This window comes from Vanellus vanellus, assembly GCF_965231255.1.
Source record: "Vanellus vanellus genome assembly, chromosome: 4".
Taxonomy (NCBI): domain Eukaryota; kingdom Metazoa; phylum Chordata; class Aves; order Charadriiformes; family Charadriidae; genus Vanellus; species Vanellus vanellus.
In genome coordinates, this window is record NC_138909.1 from 77,862,263 (window position 1) to 77,887,633 (window position 25,371).

Below are 25,371 nucleotides of genomic sequence, written 5' to 3' on the forward strand. Positions count from 1 at the left end.
ACCTTAAAAATTGTGCTCCTTCTTGTACTATCACAAACTTGCTGCGCAAATGGCAAGTTTTGAGCTTGCATTTCACCCCTCCTATAAACACTGGTTTTAGTTTCCAGGTACTTTTCAGGTTTTGGGGTGGTTTTTTTTTTCACTATTAAACTGGTCTTGAGTTAACTTTAGAAAAAAGAACTCTCAGAATTCTTCTAGTACGTTGCAAGTTCACTTCGAAGTATATTCCCTATATAAGTATATTAAAAATACAATACTTGATTGTGAGAACTTTCATGCCAAGTTCCAGTCTGGAGTGAATTTTACAGCCAAGTTATAAACCCTAGAAAATACAAGTTTACAATGGAAATGCTGACAGACTTCTAACTCTGCCCACTGAACTGCTGCTGGAATGATTTTTTACGCTGTGCAAAGACCACTTTAAAATTTTCTATTTTCCCCCTGTAAAGACAACAGGATTCATTTCAGAAGGTGGAACTTTTGAATAAAAATAGATTTCTACTTATAGTATCCTACCAATAAATTATATTCAATTTATTCAGCTATTAATTCCCTCCTCATAACCATGTTGCCCTTTTTGCCTGTTCAACCTGGCAATAGGCAAAGCAAAGGCTTTACCTAACGGGAAGGAATACCACGGATAATCAGGACTATCAATGCGTTTCCTAAGACATAACCTTACTATATGATCCCAAAGACGAATTGGTGTTCCTTTTACAACTAGTCTGATAAAACCATTTTTCAGAAATTCTTTTTTTTTTTTTTATTTGCTTGCACATAGATGCAAGCGGTTTCAGAGTTCATGACACATTTTGCCATTTTCTTAGAGAAAGGTTCATGCATAAAGAGTTGGGGTGTCTGTGACAGTAAAAGCAGTGACACTTCACTAACAGTAAGTTTATCTCACTTCAGGTACATTCATCAAATTCCTGTTTGTTTGGTTGGTTTTTTTTTAATGTTTTCTTTAGCACATAGAGTATTTATGAAGGGCATGCAGAGGTTTAATGTGCAAGGCCTGTAAATTTTCGGTTTCACACTATTTCTGTTAATCTAAGAATCTATTTAATACCTAAGCGCCGTAGCTGGTTCCTGACTACAGGTTTTATCATTTTTAATCTTCTGGAGCATTGTATGTGCTACATAAACCAGCATTAGAGATAATAAATCAAAATAGAATATCCTGGAATGTAATTTTCCAAACCATTTATTAAAATCTGCTTTATGACATATATAAGAGATACAAGTTCTGTAGACTCAGATTGAAATTGTAATAAGTAATTCTAGCCTTTCCTGTTTATCCACTGATTAATCTTTACATTTTTCCATATGTTGGCTACAAATATTTTAGATTTTATAGGGCAGATGCACATTACACCAATCCCTTTGATCAGCGTGAGAGTCTAGGAAAGATTTTTATCATCAGTCATACATCTACAAGTATAATCATCTTACATGCATATAACTTGTTTATAAATATAAAATAGCACAAACTATTAGGACATTAATTTACTATTTGATTAAAAAATGGTTTTAATTTAGATGACAAAAAGGTTTCTGTACACATCTTCTATCACCCAACATATTTAGCAGCTTGCGAATCAGACTTGTAAGATTCATCCCTGGATGTGCTGTAATGCATCACCAAATGTGTAAGCGGTGATGAAAACACGTGATGTTTTCAGAAGAGCTCACCAATAGTCAACTGTTCCAGTTAAAATCCATGTGTGTTTTATCCATGAGATTAATAATCTTTTTAACACTAAATTTGATAGACGCATCCTGCTACAGACTTTTTAAAATGCTTCCCTTTATTTCTCAACTCGCTAACAGGTGTGGAAGTCATTTCACTGCACCACATAGTTCTTATTCTACGAGAACGATGTAAATAATAGCATGGGAAGGTGAGATGCACCACAAAACTCATCTAAAAGTTTGGTGAATGCTTTTATGCTATTTCTGTGATGTAAAACTTGACTGGTTTTCCAAGCATACTTTGCCTTAATATTCATAGGTTCTGTTAATTTCATTGCAATTTGGCTTCAGAATAAGGCCTGTAGGTTTTGCACATTCTGCACTCCAGTTTCTCATTGAACATAGTGATTCTAAAGCATTACTGTACTGAGTATTTTTAAGGGAACGCTTTGACTAACCAGTATACAATAAGCAAGGAAAAAGAAAAAGTTCTGTGATTGTTCAAGTACAAGCAACTCTTGATTTGGGTTTCCTTCCAGTTGTCTTAGTTGTATGTTTTCTTTCTACGGAAGTCATCAAGGGGAGGATGGATCTCTTTTTTTTTAGTTCAAGAAGTAGGAGTATTTTTTATATCCTTTTTGGAACTAGACCTAGAAAAAAACACAGTGCAAGCGTTCTTGTATAAATATTAGTTGCAGATTTCATATTAGACTAAACCCAGTGTCTTTTTGCTGCAAAAACACTACCCTAGGTAGCTCAAAATGACTCATAAGTTCAGTCAGATCTTCATCATTAGTGCTTAAATGCTTATGCAAGCTTTCAGTTTCTTGCTGTTGAGTTCTTAGCTCTGGAAGCTGTGCTTTTTCCATTTTCTGTTAATAGCATAAGGTTAAACTAGGAGTTGGTTGCTGGTAATCACACAATCCTTTTTTTTTTAAGAACAGCAGTGAAAATGGCGATTTGCCAGGAACTGGAGAGCTCTGTTAACATTTCTTCAAGGATTTCCTCCAAGACTGTGGGCAAATTTGTTTCCCAATTCCTTATAGAGTTCCCCTTTCCAAACTACCAACCGGCATAGGTGTTTGTACTGCTTATCTTAGGTTGCATAGGCACATCTGTGTGCTCAGGTGCAGAGAGTCACATTCCCTTATTGTGAGCCAACCTCCTGCCTGAAACTTTAAAGACCTGTAGATGAACTGCTGCTGGGGGAGGACATCTTTGGGCGAGACTGATCTTCAGGGTTCTGGGACCTATCCTGTCCCGTGCTCTAGAGAAATAGGGCTAAGGTACGTCCTCGTGTATCGGACAAATCTTTCAGGTCCCAGAAGGTGGGCTGGTCCTGCTCCTTCATCTGAAAGACAGTTGACATAAATACAGTTTCAACAGTCAAATTTACTAGGTAACATGTTGATTATTTTGGCTGCCAGTTTATTTTCATTGTTAATTTTTACTTCTGGAAACCTCCTGAAGTTTCTGAGAAAAAAAATCTAGGCGAACTTACTCTATCCATGATGCAAGTTCATCTCATTAAACACCTTATTAAACTCTTTCCACCACCACCCAAATTAGCCTAAATCGTATTCACTGTACCAACACAAATATAAATGTGTTGAAAAAATTGTATATTTTTCTTTTTATATTACACTTGGCTTTAAAAAACGTGGGGTTTTTTATTGAGCTCCAAATTAAGAAGAGAAAAGTAATAGGTAAATTAACTGGACTCAATCTGAATATGTGAGAAGCCCATTTATGGGGCCTGTAGCTCCTGTCCTTACTGTCCAGTGTATCAGTAACAAAGGACTACGCATGACTTCTCATTGTTTCCAGTTTGCCTTGCTTATCGTTTTACAGGACAGTCATGTTAATTGGATGTGCTTGATAATGTTTCATTTTATGTCTGTTTGTTTTCCATCTGATAAGAAATGTATCTTCTGATTGGTAACACCACTTCTAGTCCTTCGTGACGATGTCTCAGAAGAAGCAGTGTAGAACAGACCCAATGACACACCATATCCTGTAAGAAACTAAGGCTCTTTGTTTAATAGTATCAGCTCATCATCATCTTTTATACTTCCACCAGAGAACAAGGATGAATTCTTCTTCTAAGCCTCTTTGCATTCTTCATCTGACAACATGCAAGCTTTAGACTTGACCAGCGTTCACTGTGCAGAAATCAACCATCTGTGAGCACTTTTGTTAAACCCACCCCTACAATCAAGCCTGAGACATCTCAGGAGAAAGCGCAGCATTGCCGTAAACTCCTCATTTGTCCTGCTGCCACCACAGCACTACGCCATGAAAGTCTTCCACAACGCATAGTGTTCAAATAGCTTGAGGGCTCTTCGAAATTGCTCTGGCTTCTGGTAACAATGAAGTTCTGGAAATCTAGCCTTGCTGCCATGAACTTCTTCAGCATACTTCTTTTTAAATAACTATGCCTGTTATTTGGCCTGTTTTAGCCTTCTGCTCGGATTTTGCGGCCCGAAGATACGATGGTCTGTCATCAAGTGTGTAATATGAGGGGCATGCGACCTCCGAGCACTTGAAACCTGAATACCAGTTTTTCATGTGTGAACACCAATGGTTTCAGTAACAGTCTTTTACTTCCCATCCTTTATTTCCAATCTTCCCTTAAGTACAGCATTTGTCGCTGTTAGCTAAACTACCTGTTCACTGAACATCAGCCAAACAATTCAAACATCAGCATAACTTTTATATTAATATGTTCCCAAGACAATGCTGCGCCAGTGGAGCCTTTCAGGAAACACTGCTGAGTGACACCGACTAAGCAGTGCCTAGCCCGCCCCTTTCATTTGTACTACAGACTCATTAAGACTTTTGCTTTTCAAGGGTTTGGGGGTTGCTTTTATTTGGATCAGTATTGAAGAAACAGAACTCTACATTTGAATATGTTTCTTTTTGTTGCGATCGGCTGGAAAATGATCAGAGATTTTTCATGCAATAATTACTGTTTTCTCCGCAACTTTAAATTATGATTGTGTATACAACTTTATTATGCTCAATGAATAAATATTACCAGGAGATATCTATTTACCTTCCCAGGATCAAGGGAGAGAACTGAAATGGTAAACAAGCTGTGCTGTTGTTGTGAGGGTTTCCTAATGCTTTCACGGCAAGCGTGGAACTCCTCAAAGGTAAGCTTGGACTGTTGCTAATCAAAAGGTACTGGCTGGTATAAAGGAAACTAGTTTGCTTCTTACTGAAAATCCCAAGAGAAAGTTTTTCTAATGAGCTCTTAGGAATTTCACTTTTAGTTCAGAGACGAGATTGCTATACCGCCCGACAGCTTCTTTGCCTGACATTCCCAGTTACTTCTCATAGTGATGCACCCCGGAGTACCAACACAGCCTGGATATGCTTCTCTCTCCTTTACATCTGCTTCTTTAAAAAATGGAGGTGAATAACTTCTGCTTTCATATGGCACCCCGTTTTGGGAGAGCAACCCTTGAATCTGTGGCCGGATTAAGAGGGGCTCCAAAACTTTATAAACAGGGAGAGACATTCTTCCTGTGCTCTCCTAGTCATTCAGCTCCATATATTTCCATTTTCCTTTCCAGCATCCATGATACGCATACTGCTCTTCATATAACATAAGAAATGGGGAACAATGGTATTCAACTGCACGTATCAAATGGAGACAAATTTTGTATTCCGGCTACAAGCACATACCACTTTTTTCTGACAGGGATCTTGTCAATTCTGTAATATGAGGTACTCTAAGTGTTCTATAAGCATTTCCAATATCTTGGAGATATTTGAAGATACTAGCCTCAGGTTTAAGGAGCTGCTCTGCATGGAAACATTGATAAATACATGGTTTATTTCCACAAGTTTTGGGAAACTACTCCAGCATATCACAAAAACTCTGTGTGCCTGAACTTTGGAGCTCAATTAAAGAGGACATGAAGGCTATCATTTAAGGAATAGCAGAAATTTAAAATGTTTCTTGTGATGGATGTCTCTGATATTCATGTAAGCAGTTAGAAATTACGTTGCAGGGACTAATTGTTAAGATGCGTGAGGACGCATCTGTACACCTTCCCCCAGCCAGAAAGCGTATGAGGTCTGTCAAGTCATATAAAGGTCCAATAATTTTAATCTACACTTCCTTATTTCTTTTTAATAACTGATGGCAATTTAAAATCTGTTCTACTGATTCACTGTAGCAACAGTGTTTTGGTCTCCATTTAATTGAGTAAGTTTTGTTGCGCTCATTCTTGACACGTGCCAGTGTACATAACTCAGCCTTCCTTCGTACAAACTTTTTTCTATCACTGTCATTTAAGATCACAATTCTCTTATCTAAATTCTCGCTGAAGACTCATGTAAATCCTAAAAAAGAAAAGTCACCAAATAATAGCGGAAAGTGTGATTAGTGCCAATCTACCCATTTTTCTCTCTTCCACTCCTCCTTGTCTTTGTGCAGAGCATTAATACTTTCCCCACCATGGCTAATGCATCACATTAGTTTCAGTCATTTCTTTACATGCCGTGCTCAACAATGCCTTTTCATATTTGATAGTATTGTATTTTATATCTATATTTTCAATCCTTACCATTTTTTCATTACAGACTTCAGTCACGCTGTACATGATCAGTTAGTTTAGTTTTGCCTCATTTTTCAGGCCCTATAAAGTGTCTGCACACTTTTTAATGTATAGCCTAAAGTTTCTCTGCTGACCAGAAATGAGCAAAGCTTTTCCTAACAAGGAATTGTCATATGTAAATTAGCTATGCTGGTTACATTACACAGACTGCAAAAATTCAGTACTTTCCTTAAAGCTGGCCAGATATGGTCAAAATGATGCTTCAGAAATGCATTTGATTTCTGAGTAGCTGTCACTTTGGCTGTATGCGTTCATCTCTTTATTACTCAAGATCTTTTGTATAAAAAGTGTTTATTAGCATTTTGCTGCTCATAAGCATCAAAAGAATGTCTCTCTGTACGCGTGCACTTTGCACACGGACATTTGCTCCCTTTGGAACAGTCTTTATCCTTCTGTGTATTAAGTTACAGTCAGTTAATATATATAGATGTGACACATCAGAAGTACCGCAAAGCCTATAAGAAAGTTGTCAAAATGAACAAGTCCGTATTGCGAGCATTACTACCACACCTTCCTATATAAGTGAACGTGAAACATGGAAGATTCTTAGGCAGGAAAGAGATGCATTCACTATTTATTTAGAATGCCAACTAATCCAGCCATCATTACAATCCTGATTGAGTATATTGAAGGAATTTTAAGAAACGGGGAAACACACTGATACGTCTCTATTCACCGCTACAGCAGAGGAAGAAATAAAATATGATTGTCTTTATATTTATATTCTTTGTGTTTATGTTGTATTCTATGATTTTCTTCACAAAAATCAACCAATAGTTTGGAACTGACACATACATAATCTCAGATTTCCACAGAAGGAAAAAAAAAAAAAAAAACAAACAAGAACAGAAGAACAGAAATAACCATGCAGCTGTAGGTTAGGTAAGAAAGATCACCTTTAAGGAAAAGGAAAAAAAATCATAAAATTTGTGACATAAATTTCTCACATTTGTAACTTCCATGAAGTCAGGCTAGCAGCAAGACACACTAGAAATTCTAAAATCTCTACTGTGTTAATGATGGAAAGTAACTACTTTGGGATTCATAATCCACCTCATTACTTTTATAAGTTCCATCCATGAAATAAGATGTTGGAATTTTATTTTTTTTTGCTTTAAAATTACTGAGATGAAGAGCATGCTCCATAATTCTCAATTTCGTAGTCACCAAGAGAAAATATCACAGTGGTTTAACATGACAGGTAGACAAATGGTACAGAGACTTTCATTAAATATTCCCTAATTCATTGACAAAAGAGTACATTAGAAGTCATTGTTCTTGCTCTCAAATTTTCCACACATAAATGACTGAGCATTTAAGTCCACTAAGAGAAACAGGGACAGAGTATTTGGTTTTAAGCCTAAGTTCTCATCCCACTTAGACAAGCACGGCTAGAAGAGCAAAGAATTTGAGAAATTCACATTTAGTATAGAACTTAATGCTGTTCTGAGATTTGATCCAGATATTAGAACAAATCCAAACTGTGTTTATGTAGCCTGTCGACATGCATATACTATTTACTCTATACACTTTGTTTAAATTATGATTCACAAGAACACAAAAGTAGCTAATACATCATTTTCTCAGACTTTAATCAAACACTGGAAAAAAAGGCAATATTATCAGACTACGACATAAGAAATTTACATTTTCTAACTGCCCGCTGTTTGAATTTCAGCATTTTGAAATTAGCCACATGTGCACAGCAAACCAGAGAAAGCTGTAAGAGAAGACTGTTTACATACTACGTTCAGCACACTGGAATGCCAGTAAAGCTTTCCACCAGTTCTTTCCACTATTCATTATTACTTATTAAGTTGTGTTTAAATACAAACTAACCTCTATCTTAAAAAAAAAGAAAATCAAAACCCAACACAAAATACAAAACACCAACAAACAAATGCGCAAACAAGCAAAAAACAAACCCAGAAAACACTGGTAGATAGTTGTAGTTCTGTGGAACCGAAGTCACAGTTCAGTTTATAGTGGTAGGACAGAAGGCAGCGCTGGAAAGAATTATAGCAAATCCTTCGTGTCTTTCAATCTGGAGACTAAAAAGGAAGAATGGGTTTAGTGTCAGCACTACGATCAAGTAAAACACTTAAATACATAACTTTAAACACAAAAATGTTTACTTGTGAGTAAAACACTTTACAACCAATAAAATCATTTCTTTACTTAAATTGGTCTATGTATTTGTTGGCCTTGCTGATCAGAGTCAGAGAAGTGTGACTAATATGTATGAAAGACTTTGGCTTCTGAGGTTCTCTGTCAATGCTGTTGAAAAAAATAATTCTTTTTTTAAATATTCATTTCATATTCAGTTTCAAACCAGAAATACTATCTACTCACCAGTAAACCTCTGGACATTCTAGCTACCTGCAACAGCAATCACAATAGTTGTAGACTGACCCATCCTATCAAGTAAACATTTAATTGGGATTGTAGATTTGGTGTCATGATGCCAATATGAATTAATACTCTACTAACAGCTCATAAGTGTTCGGATATTCATGAAACAGTGTCAGAATGCTCATAGAGGTATATATTTAGCTAAAATACCCTACTTTATTTTGTTGACAATATTTCAGGCATTTAGGAAGAACAAGCAACGCTGTTACTGAGGAGATAATCATAGATGAGGTATTGAAGTAACAGATAGGAGCAGATTACTTATTTTATTCACAAATAATGGATACAGTCAAACAAGATAAGCTAAAGAGCCCTGACAATTTGCCAACACAAGTGGACTTCTTACAGAACTGATTGCATGCCTTTAAAACAGCAACACATAATTTTCGGTTTGTTTCGTAGAACATATAATTTTGGTCCTTTCAATTTTATTCAACTATTTGTAAGTAAAACTTGGCCATTTTATGACTCTGCAAGAGAAAATGGTCATTTTTGTATTGTGTGGCAAAATTGTGGCAAGCTGGATTGAGATGGTTTGGACTGATATTTGCTTGAGTGATTTTGTTTGAACATGAGAAAATGTGGGGACTAGAAAAATACAAAAGCAAGCTAAGGAGAAGAAATTGTTTCTGTATATCTTCAAAGACCAAAATAACCCAATGTTGCAGACAGATGTTATGAGGTTGATTTTTTTCTGAAAGCAAATATGAATTTTATAGAAAAATACAAGAATACATATGCTGTTTGCTATTTCTGAATACTAAGCAAAGCATTTAAAAATCATTTTTTTTTAAATCATTTAAAAATCATTACAGTTACTATTTTTTAAAAAGTGAAAAACAAAAACATTATTCAGCCTCTCATAGTTGTGGTTTTCTATACTATATAGAAAAGCAGAGAAATAAGCGCAAAATACTTATGAGAAACGATGAGCTGAATATAAGATGGCATTAATATTCTCTTAAGGTTTTCATTGTTTTTCTAAATATTTCTGAACACACATAAGAACAATGCATTCACCCCAAGACACACAAAGAAAATATTTTTTAACATTTTGTTTTGACAGGAAGAACATCGCAAGCTGTTTGCCATGGGCTCATAACCTGTGCTACGAGTCATATGTGCTGGATTATTGAAGGCTATAAACGTACCTATGCTGATGGCTTAGAGTGTTTAATACTCTCAAGAAAGTCAATACAGAAATATTTCTGCTGCTCCCACAATTACTGTCTCTTCTAAACTTCCTTCCATGATGTCCTGACAAGGAGTCCCAGGGTGGTTCTCTTAGAAGAACCATTATTTCTGGTTACTTTTCTTGCGGGGGGGGTAGGAAGTGAGAAAACATGAGAAAAAATATTGAAAGAGGCAGAATCCAGAAAACAGTACCATCAGATTGGTTATTTTGCAGCTGCTTACTCTGTGTCTCATTTGTTGAGAATTATGTATTTCTATTAGCCTATTTATTATTCCTCTGATTGTATATTTTTGTGACTTTATATTTATTCATAATTTCTGATGGACAGAAACCCTTATAGGCTATGAGATAGTGGGAGATGAGATGTGTGAGTACTTCCAAAATTACAGGTCCATGTCCATACCTTGACTGCATGTCATGTCCGTACTTCTTCTCTCTTTTGCCACCTTCTGAACGAACACGTGCACGCACGAGTAGATGTGCACACAGAGCCACACAGACACACACACACACATTGCCATCTCTGCTTTCATTCTTTATTATTTTTAATGTGTAAAAGCTTGAGGACCTTAGTGATTTTCTGGATCCTTCTCTTCTGGCCATACAGATCGTTATGACTGTACCCTAAACTTTATATACTTAAATAAGAGGAATTAATCAAATGGGTTAATAAAATTTCTAAGTCTTTACATTTTTACATTATTCAATAATCTTAATTTTAAAAAAAAAAACATAATCTTCTATATTTTTATATTAAAATTATATTTCTTGATGGAGAATTTGATATACACATCTCATACATTTGGCTGACATGTCAGACAGTGTTAACATAATGCATATCTGCAACAAAAATAGCACACTAGTAACAAGTAAAAAAGACAGTACCAAATATATCCCCAATAGATATCATGAGGTAAGAAGCAATGCAGTAAGCATGAAACTGCAGAAAAGGGAATCTCAATGATTAATAAGACGAGACATAATATTTAAGCTTAGCATGTAGAAGTGGAAATAGAAAATAATGTTTTGGGGTTTTCCTGTTTATTTTATATTTGACCATATACATGCTTACATTTGATCGAAGTATAAATCACTCAATGACTTTGCAAAGACACGTCTTGAAATTTTTCCAGAACTTCCTTTTTTTCTACAGCACACAACAGTAGCATGTACTAGATATTTTAAAATCCACTTAACACAGTTATTGATCTTTTGTGGGTTGTTTTTTTTTTTTTTTTTTTAAAAAAAGAAGAAAGAAAACATTCTTGGAAATCTTACTTTTCGGCTATTCCTGAGAGAGATACAGTACAAACAGGTACATTTAACCACTGAAGCACTTGCAATAGATTTGAATGCAAGACACTCATTAACTCATATTAACCTAAATGTCTGGGTGGCAAAGACCATGGAAATGAGAAAACCTCTGTGAATTTGGGAAAATAGAAAAAATCCACTCGTACCTGGAGTGGAATTTCTCAGCTGCGTGACTGCAGTAATGCTACATAACTCTGTCTGCAGTGGTAAATGAAAATAACTTTTCAGGCTGAAACTCCCATGAAAATTTGTTTCTTGGTGTTACTGTGTGACCTTGGAAAGCCATTACGGGCTAGATTAAAAAAAAAAAAAAAAAAAAAAAAAAAAAAAAAAAAAAAGAATAGATCATCTGTTTCCTAGGACTGAATTAAAAACCTTATTTAAATGCCTAGAATTGCAATGTGCTAGATTTGTCAGAAAGGGACTCCATGCAACCAGACAGGCTTCTTGCATGGACATTAACTTGATCATCCAATAAGGAAATGCAAAAGATGGCAAAATTTCTTAACATCCACCTCGAGACTACAAACGCCTTATCATAGAATCATAGAATGGTTTAGGTTGGAAAGGACCTTGAAGATCGTCGAGTTCCAACCCCCCACCATAGGCAGGGACACCTCCCACGAGACCAGGTTGCCTGAGGCCACCTCCAGCCTTATTAAGAAAATGTTTTCATACATTAGCCACAATTGCAGAGCATGATCTTTTCAGAAAAGTAGGTGTCTCCACCTACTTTAAGAAAAATTTCACCGCGTGGTTTCCACTTTTTTTACCCCATAATTTTAAGAATCTTTTCTTTTAACGTGGCAGTGCTTTTAAAAGTCATTTAGTGCAGGCCCCTGCTCAGGATGTGAAGGTTTAAGTTTAATTACTTCCCCTGCTTCAGGACAGGTCAGTCTGCTGTTGTCTTTTGCTCAGGTACTGCTGTAATTGCTTTTATCTGGTTTGAGGTGTACTGGCCCCCCGACTATTCCTTTTGAAGTTGTCCCACCACGTAAAACCAACCCAACCAACAACCAAGCAAGAAAACAGAGAAGCAAGAGCTTCTTCCAGGAGGTCCAGAAAGAAGGAGCATGACATGAAACTGCAGCAATTAGGACTGTCACCGTTCATGCATTTTCACCATATGAAGGACTAGACTGAAAGTTCCCCCCTCTCCATTATTTCCCAGGCAAACCCTGGCTTTGGATTCCAACTGGGTACCGCTCTGCTTTTCCTCAATGTCCAGTCTGAGACCTCTGTAGCCTGCTCAGAAGCAGCTTCAGTCAAAACTGAGATACATATGGAGTTTAGGTATCTCATGAGCTAAGTGTCTAAGGGCGTTTTAAAGCCTGGAGTTTTAATTATATGAGCCTCAATCCTGCTTAAATAATGCCAAAGCACTGAGCTCATTTTAGAGGAGCTCGGCCTTCTGCTGCTGCATGCCTGAGTCTTCCATCCCCCTTCAGCACAGTTTTGTGCTTGGAAGCTGTGATACAGACAATTATATCAAAATTACATTCAGTGGAAGACTTCTTAGAATACAGCTATCTTGTTGAGAAGTTCTCCATGGGGTCTGTACTTTTACCTCACCTACATGTGTCTAATGGTGGAGAAGAAATCACATTTGAACAATATCTGGGCTACTTTGACTGAAAAATGTCTTTTTGACCCAGCAAGAATATATCAGGATTTGTCACCTAAATTGTTGAGTCTTATATACTGGAGAAAGCAGCCAGCAGGGTAAAAAAAAAAAAAAAAAGGCCTTAAAAACCTTATGGCACTCACATTAATTCTTGTTTTTGTCTTAAAAGAAAAAGGTTAAAGTCAAGTGTCCTTACCTGAAGAACCACTTTTTCCTTTAGCCTTTAATAATGTGATTTAAAATGTGCATATGCTGAACATTATTTGATAGCAAAAAATGACATTCCCAAAGACAGAGCAATGAAGTATAAAGGATAAGGCTCAGTAGGGGTTTGTGTCTGCCTTGTGAGCGGCAGATAAAATATCCTTTTCTTGCAAGCGTTCTCATCCTTTCCACTCTCCAAGCCCTTCAGCTATAAAAGCTGCAGTCTGATTTAATAGCTTTTCTTGCAACTGAAAATAAGTGTTTTAAGTCTTTAATATGTGTCTCAGAACTGCTATTTTGTTTCTGTCATTTAGTCGTGTCAAGTTCTTCACACCCTGACAGCACGACCAAACAGGCAATTGCTTGCCAACTTTTCCTTTCATAAGAAGAAAAAGAATGCAATTCTATTCTTCGCACCAAAAAAAAAAAAAAAGAAAAAAAAAGAAGGGAAAAAAACTCAAATCTATCACTGTAGAGAAATGCAAAGACGAAAAAATGAGCAAGGCAGATACTACCCTGATTGCAAGCTGACAAAGAAAGGGTATATTAGTCAGCTCCTCTGCTGTGGAATAATGAAACAAAAATTCTGGAAAGAACTGGCAAAAAAATATATTTATTTTTCAGGACCAGCCCTCAATTGTCCTTTCTTAACATTATTTTCCTGCACATCATCCTGGTTAAGGTGCAGAGTAAAATGTTCATCTTTTCTGCTGGAGAAGCAGGAGAACGCTCCCTGTTAGAATAAACGCCAATAGCTAAAACGGTTGCCAGGGGCCACCTGTTCTGCAGAGTATCCCTTTGGTCCTCAGAGGGATTGTCCATTTATAAAGTGTGTGGATCACACCTCACTCCTGGTCTCACCTGAACTAGTAGTCACACATGCACAGAGCCGCTTTGTAATATTTTTTTTTTTTACTTTGTATTAGTTTTGTAATATAAATTTCACAAGTTAGATACTGCACATGAAACATTCATATCATGGAACATAAATATCCGCAGTGCTTGAAGCTAACTCTTTTTTTGCAAGTCAATATTTATTTGAACCTGTCTGCCTTAGTCTTTCTTACCTTCTCTTTTGGATAAAATGCTTTGGAGACAACAGGGACAGTGGAACTGCTGTTAAGAAACAGAGACTAAAGAACAATTTTTTTTTCCACGGGATGCTTCGCTGGCAGTTCAGTGACACTCCAGAACCTAACTTCCTCAAATTAGTTGGTGTAACAGCAAAATATACAGTCTACATACGTAACTATGTGATATACTTTTTTTTTTTATAATAAGCATAAAAGTAGAAACAAATAAATTACAGAAGTACGTGCATGTGTATTTATAGCTCATTATTTTTCTGAAGAACAATCAATGTGATTTCAGTCACTGAGTTTCAGTGATATACAGATTTATAAGATAACAAAAAAAAAAATATTGCCTCTGTGATTTAGTGACGAAGTGAATTGATGGTAGCAATTTTAGGTTGATACACTTAGTTGTAGCACTCTTTTCAGCCTAGAGTACAGTAAAATAAAATTATTTTTCAACTTCTTGGATATTTTTCTTTTTGAATGTTGATGAACACAGAATGTATATAGCCAGGACATTTAAATATTTTACAACGTTATAAAAAGTTGTAACAATAAATTAAGCAATTGCAAACAACACTGAAAAGAGAAAAATTTTCAGAAGAATGCAAAGGATGATTTCTAGAATGAAATTGGAATTTTTCATCATATGCTTCACTGCAATTAATCTCTTAATGACATATATTGTAGTTCTTATGACACCAGTACACAGAAAAATCATGTGTATTCATATACAGCTTGAATGTGTACGTCACAGGACCAGATTCAACCAGCAGTAAAGGCTACTGTGGTGAAGATGAAGAAATAGTACTTTGAAATAGTACTAGATGAAGACATAGTCACTTTTTCTCCATTTCTTCTTCTCCTCTAATCTGAACAAAGTGAGATGTCTCCAGGATACTTCTAAGCACTCAAAAAGTAGAAATGTTGATAGAAGGTACTCACTGAAGCGCTATGAGAATCTTCACCAATAGCATGTGAAAGTGTCTGCTTGTATTTGAGCTGAACTGTCTTCAATTTTTGAAATAGAATAAAGGTAGAAAATGTGGTCCAATAGGACAAAATATTGCTTTGAGGAACTGAAGACTACCATTCTCTTTTTTTTTCTTCCTGAACAGCTATGTGTTAGTAGGCAAGTAATTTAATCTTTTACACAATTTCCTTCGATCCCGAGACACTAAACTCTAGAGCTGAAGCCGTCTCTTACTAAGTTCTTGCTGGTACTTGTCTTTTTCAACCGGGGGCCTTTTGACTTTTCACTGGGGCTTTAGAATTCTACTGCAATAATAATTAAATACAGCTTATCTCACGTAGATATAACCACGACTAATGCGGTAGGCTGCTCATGAAGAAGAAGATACCGCTCGTATGTTAATTCCTTGATTTATTTCATCCCCTGCTTCATTTTTTCCATGAGATGAGGCTGAATAAATGGTTTGAAAGAAATTCCATTTAAATTAGAATGGCAGTTGGCTGTCATAGTTGGATCAGTCCTTGTATTCATAAATACTACTATCAATGACTACTGTTATCATCTAGCTTGAACCCATAGATAACAAATGTCAGGAGACTTTTCTGAAACAAACTCAGTCAGAACTAAAACATAACTTTTGGAGAAAAAAAAAAAAGCCTTATTTAAAGTCAGACTATTTTTGATTCTGTCAACCTTGTTCTAATTTGTTACATGGACAAAGACCCCCTTTTCAGCTCTCTATGCCAATATTCCCAATCCCTGACAAAATTACCCCTTTTTTTTCCTCTGAGAAGACTGCATTGTTCACTGAAGGTATATTTAATTAAGCATAATTTGCAATCCTTTGATCACTTTCATGGCTCTTCTTTGAATTCCAAAATTATTTCGATACCCTGCTTAACCGCAGAAATCTGACCTGAACACCAAGATCCAACAATAAAAAACGGTGCCAAATGCATACCATCTGCTATATGATATTATCATGTGAATTCATCCAGCAATTAATTTATCACCATATCAAAGCAAAAAGCCCAAAGTTTAGTCACTCATTTTTTCCAAAGTCACTGCTTTCCAAAACGCAGTATCAACCCATGCACGAGGCTTCATATCTGCCTTTAAGAAGATGCAGGACTCTCCTCTTGTATCCCCCCAAAAAATCTGATAATTTTTTATTAGCAGCTATCTGCTTCCTTATTTTCTACTTTCTCTTTTTGTCAGCTGCAGATGTATTCACTAACGATTTTGCGGTTTTATTTTTTTGTTTCTTCAGACTACTTTTTGATGGAAATGTTGAATAGCGCAAAAGGAAGATCTGATCTCAGGGACATCCTAGAAGCACAAAAATTTCATTTGTTGAAAATTTCCCATTTATGTTCTCAGATCTAACTTGCAACTTTTAATCTAGTTAATATGTACTTAATTAAAATATCATGTGATATGAAGCTGTACAAAAATCCAAGTGCATTAAACCACTATTATTTTTATCAACCAAACCTGTAATTTCAAGTTGATTTTAACAAGTTCCATTTTCCTTAAACTCATGCCAACTGGCTTTGATTCCGTGGCCTCAAGCCTATTCTCACCAATCTGTAACATCGCTTAGAACGGATATCAGATGAGCGGATGTATGATTTACGACAATGCTCACTTCCCAGAATTCCTCTAGAAGCCAGAGTGCTCTCAGTACGACAGCATGCCCAGGATCTAAGAGGTGGGAATTTTCTATGTATTACTCTTTCCCACATTTACCTTTATAAAACAAATATAAAAAGAATAAACTCAAAAATTTCTTCTAATGCGTCAAATAAAGTAAGATATTCCAAACTGCGTACTTTGCTCAACGGGGAAAAGATGAAGGAATGAACAATACATGGCAGATCCTTGTAACTTTGCTTAATTAGGTGTGATGAATGCAGCTGAGAATCTAGGGCGGCTGTGACTGACAGAATCAGATATTTTTTAGTACTTTCAAACATTAACTTTAGTCCCGTTCTATAGTCTTCCAAGATTAATAGAAAATCAACCTCCTGATCTATATAAATCCTTGCTTAGCTCAGATCAAGTTATCTGCTTGAACTTGCCAGTTAAAATGTCCAAATTTTCTACAGTTTCTGGATTTGAACTCTTTTCAAAGTTAAGTTTTAAATCACATAACCTACACTTATTTCCCCCTCAGTTGTCTTATTTTTAAGAATCTCATATTTCATTTTAGACAGAATGATCATGTAATTTTTTAAAAACCTGCTAAACTATTCCATAGGTCTCCTCCCTATATTTTTCCAGTTTAAATTCCTTTGCCCACCTAATACAACTCCAACCTTACAACCTTTCCCCTTACAAAAAAAAAAAAAAAAAAAAAAAAAGCATTTCTGATTGAGACATTTGAATCTACATCTTTGCTGAGTTTTTTTGTGTTCATTCAACCGTTCTGGAAGTTACTATGACAGAGAGAATGAACACATGGACATCTTTTTTTCCTATTTTTTCCTATTTGGTTGTCTCATCACAGAAGATGCTCACACCTATAACTACGCAAAGCTCATGCGGTCCCTTTGGAGCAACGTAATCATTTGTTTCAGGGTACCAACCTAACAAGCCCACAAATCACCACAACGATTAATGGCTAATCCTGCATCTGCTGTGGCCAAAAGCAAGGGGAGGAAAGGGCAGTATTTGTGGCCCTCATTGATAGTATCCCACGTGTATTAGAAACCCGTTTACCCTCATATTGCTGCATCACCAGGGATTGAGGTAATACCAAACTATCCGCCCGCTATACAGGTTCTCAAGCAGCCAAAATGTGGATGGGACTGGCTGTAAACACAGCACTAACTAAAGCACAGGCATAGAAATTTTCATCTCCGACTGCACAAGACAGTAAGCAACTCTATGTATCACCATCTTAAACCTGACACCTGTATGATTTTTAGGGCCGTATCAAGGAAATAATCACAGTACTTGACTCTATGTTTGCTGTCAGTGTGGAGGAGCTACTGTCTCAGACATGGGTTTGTTACCTCATTAATTAAAGCACAGTTCAAACGAGAGCTGGTTTAACTTTCAGCTAATGAATAGAAACTGTGTCAAAATTAACCTGTCAGTCTGTGAGCTGTCAAATCTTTGAACCAGGAACTGTAAATAGGAAAAGTAACCAGAAGGTACAAAGTACGGTAGCCAGTGTCTGCTGCATGTGAGTGAAGCACTGTCACATTTCAAGAAGTAGAATTCACTACCGCATTTCCCCTCCCCCCCCGAGTGTGAATATGGGATCAGTAAAGCAGGAATGTTTGTATCCAAATGAACATCTTTATATGAGCCAGACTGATTAAAAGTTAATAACGTTTTAAGGAAAACAGAGTTGAAACGAAGTTTGGTTTTAGAGTATGTCTATACAACGCTTGCGCATTGCAAACCTACCCAGATTTTCATCACGCGCGTTAGCTCCAGTTCCAACAGCATCATATGTGTGTCATCCTAAAACTCCTAAAGACTGATTTAGTTCACTTTTCAGCTTCTCTGTTAGACAAAGTAGCTCCTGCTGAGTTCCATATTGCTAGGTTTCTTCCAGTGCTCAAACTTACACATGTAGCAGTACATTTTTCCAACACTGTGAATCGCAATGTAATAATTTTACTAATCACTGAAAAAGCCACCAAAATGATCCCTTTGTATTCAGAAGGCAGAGAGCCTCCATAAATACAACCAAAATATTACTTTTTACTGCTTCTACTACTGCAAAGGCAACGTTTGCACAAAGTAAGCCAGAATCTTTCATGGCTTATTCATCACTCTGAGAGTTAAGCTCTGTTGCCAGAATTCATACAGCTGGTTCTTATTTCAGAAAACCAGAGTTTTGCCTTAAAGTTTAGCTCCCAGATTTTATCTGTATCGGCTCATGGTTAAAAATAAATAAATAAATAAATTATAGGTATATGTATGTTTTACCTGCAAGTTAACAACTGTAAGCTAATTTTAAAGACATTGCATTGTATTGCCACGGGTATCTCAACTTTTCAATAACATTACTTAAATTACAGTTGTAGAAAAATTTCTTTTGTTCATTTGTATTTGTTCTTAAATAGTGAAATACTTGTAAATTTTTTCATCACTCATCATTATTTAGCACATCCACTTCCAGTTGTTTTTGTTGTGTTTTGGTTTTACTCCCCTCCACACATAGGTTTTGTTATTTTTGTGCAATCTTTGAATAATTTGTTCAACAAGAAAAACAAAAGGTGACCAATGTAGTCAAGTCCGGTGTCCAACAGAGTCAAAGCACAACACAGTTTGCAGTTTCCACTGTATGCCTTTGTTTTCCCTAGAGAAAAGAAATGTGCATTAAGAAAGTAACAGTAGCCTTGACTTATTTAGTCATATTATTCAAGTCAATTTTGATATCACTTCCTCATGCCCTTCTTTATTCCTTCATTTTAGCCCTAAATGAGGGAAGCAAATCCCTTAAAGTCACATGAGCTTCAGGCATGCGAGTACGGTTCCTGAATACGTGTCACACAGAGGATGCCTCTTCTGCAGCACCTGCAGGTATACCCTAGGAGGTTCCAAGTTCCCAAATCAGGGGCTGCCGGGACTATAAGCACAGTGGGATAAAATTCAGCTCACAGGAAAACTATTGAGGACTTCAGTAAGTTTTGCGAGCCTATATTGTGTTCAGTGCTGACATCTGCTCACAGAAAACTACCCTGGGGAATTTTGAATAGTTCAAATAAGTCTACATGAACTGAAGATACCCCGGTGGCTGGAGTGTAGTTTCTTCTCCAACAAAAAGGGATAGTGGTGTCTTTCTAAATTGTTTCATTATTTTACGTGAATACATTTTGAAACGGATTCGGTCTAATGCCTTTTATATTCAAGGGATCAAAAGGAACATTTCACTATTTGCACAGACACAGAAACCAGAGAAAGAATAGGCTATTGGCAGGAGGACATGTTTCAAAATCATAAAAGAGAATATTAACTCATAAAGTGAGACTGCATGGGCCCAGTGTAGAGCCGGAATGAAATGCTGAGGCTGATTTATAAACCACTGAAAGAGGGGTTCATAACAGAAGTGCTGACACAGTAGTAGCAAGTGTGAACCCAGTGTTACTGTCATGAGGAAAAACTCCTGGAAGTGCCAGATGGAGTTTTAGAATAATACTAGCATCATCGCTTAATGTATCTGAACCCCTCCACACCTGAGCCCATCCCCTGCATATATCCCTGCTACACAGAGTGGAAAAACATTCATCGTTTGTGACATTTTTACACGTATTAGGAGAGTATCCTCAATTGCTGTATTGATCCCACACTCATTAGCAAAGTCCATCAACAGAGTCTTTGCAGTCATTTTTGGTCTATCATTTTCGTTTTCTAGCAGTGCAGGTGTATTAAAGGAGTAGCAGGGCAGCACGACCAGGCACAGTAGATGCATATTATATAATTACACATTTAATTTTAAGACAGAGCTATTGGATGAGACCAGTGTGGACTCTCCTTGGACCGTTAGTTTTTGAGAACGTGTGCTATGCTTCACCCTGTCATGTTATTTGAGCACTATGGTCTGAAATCAAAGAAATTGAAATTATCTACCTATCGCCTGTTTTAAAGGTCAGCACTCCACAAAATCTCATGTCTGAAACAAAATCGTGTACATTCCAAAAATGACAGATTTGTTTCAAAGTGCATATCACCTTTCAAGCTTTCCTCATAATCAGATCATTTTTACTCTTTGGTTTCTCTCTCTTGTATTTTATCCACTTTCTGTATATTCCTTTACAATCAGATTATAAGATACTTAACGGAAGATGTGTACACTTTGTTACATATCTGTACCTAACAACAGGCCTTTGAGAGGTGTGATGTGTACCGGTGCGATGTGACACGATACAGGACGTGGGAGATCAAACACCATTATCAAATGCCCTTTTTTAATTATGGCAAAGATAATTAAGTGCGCTGTATCTGACAGACCCATTGGAACCCATTAACGTGCTGTACAGCAGCTCATGCTTACGCCGCTGAGCAGCAAAAAACTCAGACACTAATGAAGAAGACCTTTTCAAGGCTCTGAAGACCATGTTCTGGTTGTCTGTTGTGGTGCTTAATACTGGCTTATTTCCATGGTGGCATGCAAAATAATAACGAGGGCCTCTATAACGAAGAGATTTCAAACAGCAGAAAGCGCCGCGCCTAAAGCAGGTTGCTCAACGGGAGATTATTTCCGTTGTCTCAGGTAAAAAGCTGCTCAAGGCAGCCTGGCTAAATGAACAGGCTTTTATAGGCGTTACTGTTGAAAAAGGGAACCAAGAACCCCCTTTTATTGGTATAGCTGAAATCTTTCCCTCGAAAGAAGTGAAAATCCAATCTTAATTTTACAGACCAAGATGTATGTGTGAGTTTTCATTAATGGAACAAAAGGATCATTATACACTATGCTTAAATCTCACGAGTGCTGAGGAAAAAATACACTTACTGGATGTACGCAATTTCAAAAAAGAATAATTAATGTGTTTGGGGGAATATGAATGGCTCGCTTGTGGTCATTGGAAAAGACTAAAATAGGATAAGATATTCCAATACAGAGCCTAAATTCTGTTTCGTTTTCCTCCCTCAGTGGTAATGTAATCCAAAAGCAAGAAAGAAGTGAAAATCTACTGCTTCAAGGCACTGAGACGTGATAAAAGCCAGAATGTTCTAGAGGGAGACATATAATGAACAATCCATAGTTTCGTAATCCATAATAATCCAAGATTTTGTTTATACTGCTGTATATTTCAGCATCTATCAGTAAAAAATGAAATGAACACTGACCACGGCATTTCCTTACTTGTCTTAATGTTATATGCCACGTTATTATGAAACTACTTTAACGACATAGCTGGACAGAAACTCACCTTAGAAATTACATGAAATTGAGACGTATTCAGAATGGATTATTAGTTCATTTGTGGTTCAGGTTGGATCAAGGCAATGATCAAGAGTACAAACCATTAATCATGAAAATCACAAAATAAGGTATAGTTTTATTTTAGATTGTTTATTTTTTCAAATAAGAAAGTAGCAGATTATAAGAAATTAATTTACATGAAAAATCTAAAGCTAAAATACGAAAGAAAGATAAATAGAACTTTATATTTCAGATTTTGCCATTTTCAGATTGGCCTAAAACTGTTTCGCAATAATTTGGGGTGGTTGAAAATGAAGACTTCCAGTTTGGTATCTTCAGAAATTCTAATTTCAGAAACAAATGTTGATGCATTTTAAAATGTTTAAAATCCAGTGTTAGATTTTGTCTTCTAACTTTGTAATATGAACCCCACTCTAATCTGCTTGATGTCTACCATTTTGCTTTAAAAACAGCTACAACACAGTATCTGTCTACATTAAACACTTGTAATATGCATAGGTATGTTCTCTGTTTCCCTCACGAATGAGAGAATTTACATTGAATAACCTCACTCCTGCCGAACTAAATTTAAAAACTATTTCATGCAGTGTCTTAAGTCAGACTTTCAGAGGATCTCTTGAATTTATAAATGCTATCTATTTGCACAGGTAAAAGCCAGCCCTTGTTTATGGATATGAATATCAAAATATGAAAATCTGTTCACAAGTGCTCGACTGGCCCTTAGAGATTTGGATTTTAGCCCGAAGGAATGAATATGCTCACAAAGGTTTCCAGACACAGCAAAGAGTATTCTGTGAAAACATGGTTTGAAGGCAGCACTTTCTGATTGCTAGACGTGCACAGTATAAGAAGTAAAAACAAGGAAAAATAAGAGATTTAAAATATTTGCATTCCTAATGTGGTATCCCATTGCACTTCCAAAAAGAAAGGGAGAAAAAATAATAATATTTGTACTCAAACAATGTGCAAAGTTTTTACAAAATATTCAGTGTAATAGTATAATTAAAAAAAAAAATCAAGAGAAGAATAATCCAGTTATTAATAATCCAGATGTTTCGCAAGAGAATAAATGTATTTGGCACCTAAAATGCCTCTTAATTAAAAATTATATTATTTCATATGCATTAACTGTTCCTAGCAATAATGCTTCTCTGACTTTCCTATTATATTATTATTAAAATCTAAATGACTAATAAAATGTTCTTTATGCTTTTCTGTATACCCGATATTCTTTTTTCTCCTGTTGTTTACTCAGCTTTTGTGCCAGATGATTGTAACGCTGGTGTGCATCCTTCGCAACCAGAGACAATTACAGAAGCGTTAAGACAAAGAGGTTGACCTAAATTCCTGGAAACTTTGCCTCAAATATACTTTTTTTAATTTTTTTTTTTTTTTCTGGTGCAATACTATGTCTTCACCGGTACACTGTTCTTTCAGTAGGACAGATTTCAAGCAGATGCAACAAAAAGAAAGTCTTTTCATAGCAGAAATGTCTTTGCAAGAAAAAATGAAAAAACCCTAAACTTACTCAGTAAAATTCTTTACAGCCAAGTGAAGGACTCATTTTCTAAATTATTCAATACCTTACCAATGCTGGGCACAGTTTTAAAGAGTACAGAAGGAGGTTAACGTCCAAACTCCCTTTTAAATAAATTGATTTAAATACAACTATTTATTTAAATTAATATATTTATTTTCGAACAAATACATCCTGCAGGTTATGAAATATATTCTCTTCTCTCTATTACAAGTCTTGTGTAAAGGGAGCTGATAGTATAGGTTGGGTCCGTGTTAAGAAATGGCTATATAATAACCTCTGAAATCACAGCTGATAATAATTTTGGCAGCCTCCGCAGGGAAGCCAAAGACAGATTTATCATGGCAAGGCGAACCATTTTTGCCGAGTTTGATTCCCTTAGCAGAAGACCGCACAAGACAGCTTAGAAGGATTTCGCAACGATGCATTTGTATGAGCTGAACCGCCCATTTGCGACGCGCCTGTCGCCAGGAGTGGCACATGGCTGTGCCACCTGAGGAGCGCAGAATGACTCAGAGCATCGCTGTCCTCTCCGCCCCCGCGGGAGGTATAAGTTACTTTGAACTTTCTCGTGTGTAACTGCTAACTCGTCTTGCGTGTCTGTCCAGATGCTCTCGCAACCCTCAGAGGAGAAAAAGTCTGCCTCCTTCCAACTCGATTCCTAATTGCTTACTGTGAGGTGTCAGTAGGGGCCGGTGTGAATGAAGACAGGCAGCCCTTGCAGACAGGGTTATTAATGTCACTCCTTTCACTAACGCTAAGGAACGGAGTCTGCAACGCTTCCTCTCGTTGAGTAGCACTTCATTTCAGGAATAATTCGGGATTCATTTTAAACATGAAAATTCATATCTGCTGATGTTGCCATTTCTCCCGCTGTTCCGCGAGTTTGCGTATTCTGTCCATTTGTAACCAGTCTTGCAGACTCTTCAGGTTCTCTTGTATTATAACATACAACAAACAGTCTTTTGGACAGATGGGAGAGAAGGAGGAAGGTACCTCTAACGGTGATAGTAAAAAGATGACTCCTATGCCCTGATCCTCCAACGAGCTCACTTGATGATCTTACCTTGAGAAATTTTATTAATACAAATGGCTCTGAAGGCTCTGAAGGCATCCCAAGCAGTGCTCACAAATCTGTGACTGTAAGTGTAAGACATAGTCATACATATTAATATTTTTTAAATAAACGTCTTTTAAGTTATACTCAAATATATGAGAGTATATTAGCCAAAGTTTCGAGAGTATTAAGCGTTATTCAAAATTAAATGAACGGAACAGAAATGAAAAAAATCACTTTCCATAATTTTCATTTTGTTTAAGACAGAAGGAGTTTCTCCTTTTCTAAAGTTCATTTCCTCAGTTTTTGGTTGTTTTGTTTTTTTTTTTTTTTCAATTTCTTCTTTTTTTTTCTTTCAGAAAGGTTTTACTTTTTCTTTTTTAATCAGCTGATATGATCATTCTCCACCGTCTTGAGCTCACCCAGTTAAGTTGTACGATCACGGCTGTGATTAGATCTGTATTAAGTTACATCCATCATTATATATTTCCCAAATATGAGACAGTGTAAGAAAATGTCAGTCTTACAAGCCAGTATCATCGTTTGCAAGCTGGAAGGGACACCAACAACAGATGGCATATCTCACTTGAGCAGTGAGGTTGGCCCAAGAAATGAAGCGCGGTGTGCAAGAGAAGTAATACGGAAGAGAGGTGTTAATAACACATATCACCTACACCGAAAAGCCCAGGACAAATCGATGATTTAGTAGTTATTGACACGTGAACCAGACACACACTTTGTAAGATCAGTCC